The sequence below is a fragment of the Ptychodera flava genome, chromosome 14 (assembly GCF_041260155.1).
Source record: "Ptychodera flava strain L36383 chromosome 14, AS_Pfla_20210202, whole genome shotgun sequence".
Lineage (NCBI taxonomy): Eukaryota > Metazoa > Hemichordata > Enteropneusta > Ptychoderidae > Ptychodera > Ptychodera flava.
In genome coordinates this window covers 33,293,205-33,300,437 of record NC_091941.1, presented here as the reverse complement: position 1 = coordinate 33,300,437, position 7,233 = coordinate 33,293,205, and the positions used below count along the sequence as shown (strand labels likewise).

The 7,233-nt window shown below is 37.9% G+C and overlaps 1 protein-coding gene across 1 annotated transcript in view; it reads left to right on the top strand.

Annotated features, from left to right (window-relative positions):
* LOC139150238 (protein shisa-5-like) overlaps positions 1 to 694 on the top strand; it is a 192,253-nt gene extending 191,559 nt beyond the window's left edge. The window contains exon 5 of the transcript XR_011556208.1: positions 685 to 694. The gene's annotated coding sequence lies outside the window, so the exon portion shown is untranslated. The remainder of the gene's footprint in view (positions 1 to 684) is intronic.
* Positions 695 to 7,233: the final 6,539 nt, after the last annotated feature.

Sequence of the window (7,233 nt, the reverse complement as noted above, 5' to 3'; positions counted from 1 at the left end):
TTGGCTCGGCACATCTATTATGATTAGGCCGTGGTTGTTGCCTGGTGAGTACAAAGGCACAGGAAAAAAACCACGGAATACCGAAATTGAATGCCATCCGATGCTCAGCCAGTCGGGGTTACTTACAAATCTGACACAGGGAAGCTTCCTCGGAGTCTCCCCATGGAACTCACTAAAACTCCACACAGTTTACCTGGAACATATCCCCCATGGGAAGCCATTGGAACACCTTTACGACTCCATTTGCGAAAAAGAGCCAACTCCTTTTGGCGGTGAAAGTACGGGTTTTAATATATTTTGCCGAGTTAATTGGGAACGATATCGATTCATATACCCGTGAATAAACGACCAGGGTCTGCAAAAGGTGAAGCCGACGATATCCATTTTCTTTGACTCTAACCTTCCCGCCTGGATAAGCCAATCAACGTCAATGAGAGAGCTAACAGCTAAGTCACCCATTCGCTTCTCATTTTGTTTTCCAAATAAGGTCGAGCTAGTTTAAATGCAAAATTAAGATATACGTAAAATGTCTCTCGTGATATAAGCTGAGGTTCCCTTTTTGTGTTTCTTTCTTTGCTAATGATGGCTATTCAAATATTTTTGAAAAGACTAATCACCACTGCGGATTAATCAGTCACATATCTTTTCTGAAGAGTGGAATGGCTCCGGGCTGCAAACAGTGAGGCTCCTCGCAGGAACACGCGTACTGTGTATATTTCTTTCTTCGCAGTCTACTTCAGCAGAACATGCTCTATCTGACCCTTTGCAGTTTTACTTATCTTAAAACCTCGAAGAAAAAACTATGTAAAAAGGGCATTGCACATCACCGCGGGCTACAGAAAAAAGTGCTTTCACGTACGCCTCACATGAGTTAGTTATAATCAGCGGCTCAGATAGACGCATTACCCGCAAGTTGCCGCAACGGGGTTATTTCCCTCCATATTCTCATATAGTTTTCATTCCCAGAAATCAATGCCTTTTCAGATGTGATTAAGTTCCATATAATCCACAACGTTACATTAAACAGGCTTGGGGCGAGTTTCATTTTTTGTTATCTCAGCACACAACACATATTAATCAGTGTGTCTAACGACATTACATTTAATGTAGTTCAGTATCTCAGAGGTGTTTTTAGTTCTACGTTTGACATTTTCAGATTTCTAATGGCAATTAATGATAATTGGGGACATTGTCGGTTACTGAATGGTCGCTACAAGGAAATGTAAGAACTATATCTGTCTTCATGTTTCCTACTTAACTATTCTTGGTTACTGCAGTAGAATTCGGTGTACGTAAATTGTCAAGCTTGAAAAATACCGCTCGTTGCACAGCGATATCCAGCGCAAAGTGGCATATGTAAGTAAACAAGGTAGAATCTTCTATTAACAACGTTAGCAAGGTAACTGCACTGTTCGTGCTCATGTTTTTATAGAAATTCGTGTAACGTATGCTGAAACATATGCAATCTTAGTGTTCTTAGAATCACAATACCATTTGTTTTCATTATAAGTGTGCCAGAAGCTGTATCAACAAACAAGTCCTGTGGTCTGGACACTTAAGACGCTCTACATGATCAAAAATATTGGGCTGGGGTCATAGAACCTTGGTCAACGAAACTTGTTACTTTCTATTTCTTCACAAGTCCCTCTGTTGTTTACTTTAGTTATACTATACATTATGTGTGACGTAGACAAACAGCCTCGCATGCAAACACAGAGGGAAACAATGTCAGTGCATGTACATGTACCAAGGAAATGGAATAGTCTACCCTATGCTCCCATCCCAAAATCTTTTGGAGTGGGAATAATGAGTTTAGTTCTTTGTGGAGTTTGCTGTTGTTGGAGTTATGTATAATTGGTTACGCTAACCCTTAAAGTATTAGGAGCTGCAACGTTTGGTGATTTTTGCCACTTTTATGATTTTGTATGTTAATTGCAAGTTCTTGTTCCACTCCACAGAGCATGTTGAAACACCTGTAGCTTGTCAACACGGTGTGGTACTGTTATATGTATGTATGTGTATATATATATATATATATATATATATATATATATATATATATATATATATATATATATATATATTATATTATATATACATACATATATAATATATGTGTGTCTCTATATATGTACATAACATATACATATATATATATATATATATATATATATATATATATATATATATATATATATATATATATACACACATCGAAGTATACATATGTGATCGGGAAATTACAGTGCTCGATGCGGAAAGCAGAGCGTTATAAATAATTACACAAATTGTTGACATCTTCCAAGTTATTCGGCACCAAGCGTGAAGCAAAACAATACTGTTAATACAGGGCAACTACGCACAATCAAATGTTGATAATAGTGGCTTTCCAAACAACGATTCGGTCGAATTACAGTTCGAATGGTATTTCTTCTGAGCTATTCTTTGTTTATACAACTTGACGATGTCTATCGTCATAAATCACTTTCTTGTACCATCTAAAAGCTTTCCGGCCAGTTATTTTCTTCTCTGTATCGATATTGCAACGAGTTCAGCCATGTTTTATGGCTATTATAGCAATGAAAACATTCCTAACATCCTTTCCCCCGTGCATTCGGCGAGTTAAAAGCGTTACATTTGATACATCTGAATCACGTACAAGAATTCACGGTGTGTAAAGATGGTGTACAAAATCATCGGCAACACTTGGTGGATGTGTCGGAGAGAGCTATAATGATGCCTATCTTGATATATTGGTGCTCGCATGGCGACAGTCTTTGGAAATGCCACGCACATCATCACTGTTGCTACCCTGAGGTGGGCATAATTCTTGGATATATCAGCATTGCGCATGCGTGACGTCTTTATGAGCGTGAAAGTGGCAAAAAAAACCCGGAACACACTCGGCATTCAATACAGTCAAAGCACTGAAGATGGCTCCAAGAGATAAGTAGACTTTACCGCATAAATTACGTTTCAGATGTGATGGTAAATTATGGAATGTGTAGAGGTTAAGAGGTCAAAATTCAAAAATGCAAATATTGTATTGGACCCAAATGATTTCATCACTTTCAAATTGATCAGATTGCAGCCATCGAATAATATCGGTGATACAATTTTATCGAAGATCAAAGTGTGGAGTTCAAATGGTAATAGCAACCATTATGTGTTCAATGAAAATGGGGATTTTCGCTTTGTTCACAAACAACTTGAGTCGGGGCGATGTCAATACAAGCAGCATAATAGGAAAAGTCAAGTATTGACGCTTCTAATGTGTGTTCAACGGAGGAGCTAATGTCACGGCAGTCTGTCTGTGTGTCCACAAACAATGTGTTTGTGTTCTTGATGTCTTCGCAGTCGCTCTTACAATTAAGGGAAAATTTAGCGAGCAAACTTTATGATAAGGCAAAATAAAAACGTGTGTTTCCGGTAAGTTGGTCGATCGGAGGACATATTTTTTTTTTTTTGTCGGTTGAGACCCATGGAATACGGTAAAATTTTACCTTATTCCATAGGTCTCAGCCAGCAAAAATAAAATATTTTCCTCCGACCTATCGGTACAACACGTTTTCATTTTGCCTTACCTTTGCTCACTAAATTTTACTCAAAACGTTTGGAAAACGCGGAAAAAATGTGGAGGATCGGCATGTATTTCTGGCATCGGTTTGGTTGCCTGAAACACACACACTTTTGTATTTGGCCTAAACTTTTTGATGGAACAAAAGTTTCAACTTGTTGTTATCCTATGGCAACCCAGCAAAATAACATTAAGCAACGTTTTAAATTACACATACAGGAACATTAATGTTTATAATCCAAACAGTAGTCCGTGACGATAAAAGTGTTATAAATGTTTTCGGCTTCCAGTCATGATTTCACATGGTGTGAATTTTCCCCACCTGTAATTTGCCTGACTTGATGCAATCGTGAAGAAAATTTGTATAACTCTGATGGTGCAGGCAAGTGTGCCATTCATAATTATGGTATACTTTATGGGGCTTACTTATCCAGGGTTTTCGCCCCAGTACGGTAGTTGTAATTACATAAAAGGTCGTTCACAGAACTCGCGACGTGACTGTATCAGTATAAGATTACATTATTTAGTAATTGAAACGGTTGTCTGAGGTCGAAAATTGATGAAATATTGATGTATATGACATATCATAGTTTGCGTATTTACTGACATTCTGTAATTCGTCCATATGGAAATAGACTGCGCCGAGTTTGATCGGACTTCCAGTTTGCATATTTTATAAATCATTTTTAATTATCTATCTTTAAATCGAAAACGGTTTCAGATATTTTACTTGACATTTACGGCTGTTTGCTGACGGTAATGATAACGATTATATAAATACTGACGACGACAGCGAAGACGATAACAACTACAACAACAACAACAACAATAATAATCATCATCATCATCATCATCATCATCATAATCATAGTAATAATAATAATAATAATAATAATAATAATAATAATAGTAATAATAATGTCGACGTTGGTGCTGTCTTATAATCTGACAGTCCAATACTGGAATACTTGAAAAAAATCGGCTCAATATCTGCTCAGATTGGCTTACCAATGACGTCATAAGTGAATGTAACTCAGCAGCGGAGATAGCCTTCGTGATAATAATTATATGAAAACATCCCAGGACTTGCAGGCCATGCAGAATGACAGTGAGTTGAAGTTGTTGAAAGGTCACCACGATCTCATAAATGACGTCTTCGATGTACAGTTGTTGAAATCGTTTTAGGGTAAATGTGTCATACGCTAAACACAGCCACTATTATAATCACCCCAAAAACCAAGATAACAGACTCCCAATCACTACAACAGATACATCATCTTTATCTCATTTCTCAGTTTACAGCATTCAAATCCCCTCTTTAAAAAAGAGCTACAGAAGTCACATTCCTTCCACGTAATTTTTGCAAGATTATCCTGTAATTTCGTCATCGCTGATACTTGGATGTATATTATTTACTTAAAACGCACCGCTCAAGGATATAGTGCGTACCAAGTGGGTTTAATCCGTCGGCGTGTAGGGCATACAGAAAACCAGGACATGAAATCAGTAATTACCAACATCGTTTTTCAAAAGCTGCATTTCCCAGTGGGAGTGAATTCCAATTATTGAAAAATGGCAAGAATCATTGCAGTAAATTTTGACTATTATCTGCACGTCGTCAAAGTTCTGGCGAAATATCGTATAATCACTGACTTTTCATCTCGATTCACAGCATACAAATGAGAATACTCCGCTAATTTTCAGCTCACTTTCAAAATTGTGTAAAATGACTAATTTCTTTGTAAATGTTTCAATTAAGCGGGTATTTCCCTACGTCATTGCCAAGCGTTCATTTTTGTTCTGCCTCCATTTTGCACGTCGCCGCGGACAACATTCATGGATAAAAACTGTACGCCTTCGAATTTTCGTATCCATAGCAATCCCAGATCTCTTTCTGTGAGAAGATTTATATCTGTGATTTTCCTTCCGATTTAAGAATCCTCAATGGTTACATTGTCGGTAATATGCAGAGGTTTGTCGGTACACATCCCAACCTTTCTGCGATAACGCACGGTAGATGAAACCTCTGGAATACATCAGTTGTTTAATTTCCTTTTATCTCCATCGGCACTTATGCCGACCATTTGCTTCTTTTAATAAATTGAAATACGAATGATAGGGTGTCAACGAACTATCGTCTCTTCGATTCAAGATATAGCGTCGCTCACTGAGGGCAGATCGTCTGATGAGCAACATCGTTACATCGATTGAGTAAACCTCTTGAGGGCGCTCTCTGTGCCCAAGAGTTGGTTCTGACCCTTCTACCGTCCGGTGGTCGACTTAACAAACTTGCAGCGAAGACACCTGCTTTTCTAGCCCAAATCGTCATAAATGGCTAAGTTTTTAACAAAAATAGGGACACTGTCGAAGCAAAAATATGCCCCTATTCATAAAATTTGTAAGATTGTTAATGTCATTCAAGTTTCTCAGCAGTAAAAATGTAGTCTTATTGTAAGTTATCCTGCTACCGCCAGGTTCTGAGGAAATACGCGATGCATACTCAAGATTTGAAATAGTCTCACATTTATATATAATATTATGTAGAATACCAACTTTCAGGAGACTTCCACCATTGGGGCACCGGTTTCCATCTTTGTTCATCATGAGTGAACGGAACATTTAATTCTATTTGAAGATTTCTCACCCAATTTAGCCCTAAACGTTCCTCGGAGGAACCTCTATGTTTTCTTCACTGGAATTCTGAGATCCCGCTTGCAATAGTGTACTGACCTTTTCCATGTCACCTGGTAAAGGTCTTTTTCCACAATTTGACTGCCTGCGGTAGCGTTCACCAATTTGCATTTCTTTTGCCGCGCGAAAACCGAAAACCGAGAAAGGCGTCCTACCAACCGCTTGACATTATCGCTTCCATGCGAGTAACATGTATAGCTCTCACAATCACAACCCCCGGTCAAGATGAGACTGTGAACAAATCAACGTTGATGGTTGAAATTGGTTTCGTATGTACGCTGTGAAAAGTTTTACATGTAATGGATGATGATGATGATGATGATGATGATGATGATGAAGACGATGACGGCGCCAATAATAACAACATCGGGAGATCTGTTAGGCAAGAGTTATGCCCGAACATTACTTTTATCAAATTACATAATTCCCATCGACGTTGTAGATTATGCCGTAAGCCGAATGTTATTAAGCAGTTTGTCACAAAATTTTCGATCGAGGTAATTCTGTATAGTTAATTGGTATTTCAGGTACATAAATCCTAATTGTTTTACACGCGACATAAATGAATTATGTAAGCCTATAGATTAAGCAGGTCAACCTCATTGCAACCACAACGCACAGTCGTATTGACATTTCACAATAATGTTCTACAGTTTTAAATACACTGAACTGCACTTGATCAATGAATTGGAGGTTGTCTCAAGCTGCAAACTGTTAAAATCTGAAGGCGAAGTGTAAGATGCAAGAATAGAATTCCATTTGACTGAAAAATGCAAAGTCGAAGAAATGGTTGCAAACAGAACAAAATGTAACGGTTCAACTACTATAATTGTGATGATACAGAGTTACGGGGAAATGGATAAGGAGAAACAAATACTCGAATTGTACATTATTGCGAAGCACATGGGGGCGCTCTAAAGGCAACAGCGCTGTATTTTTCTATCCGATAGTTCTATATTTGTACA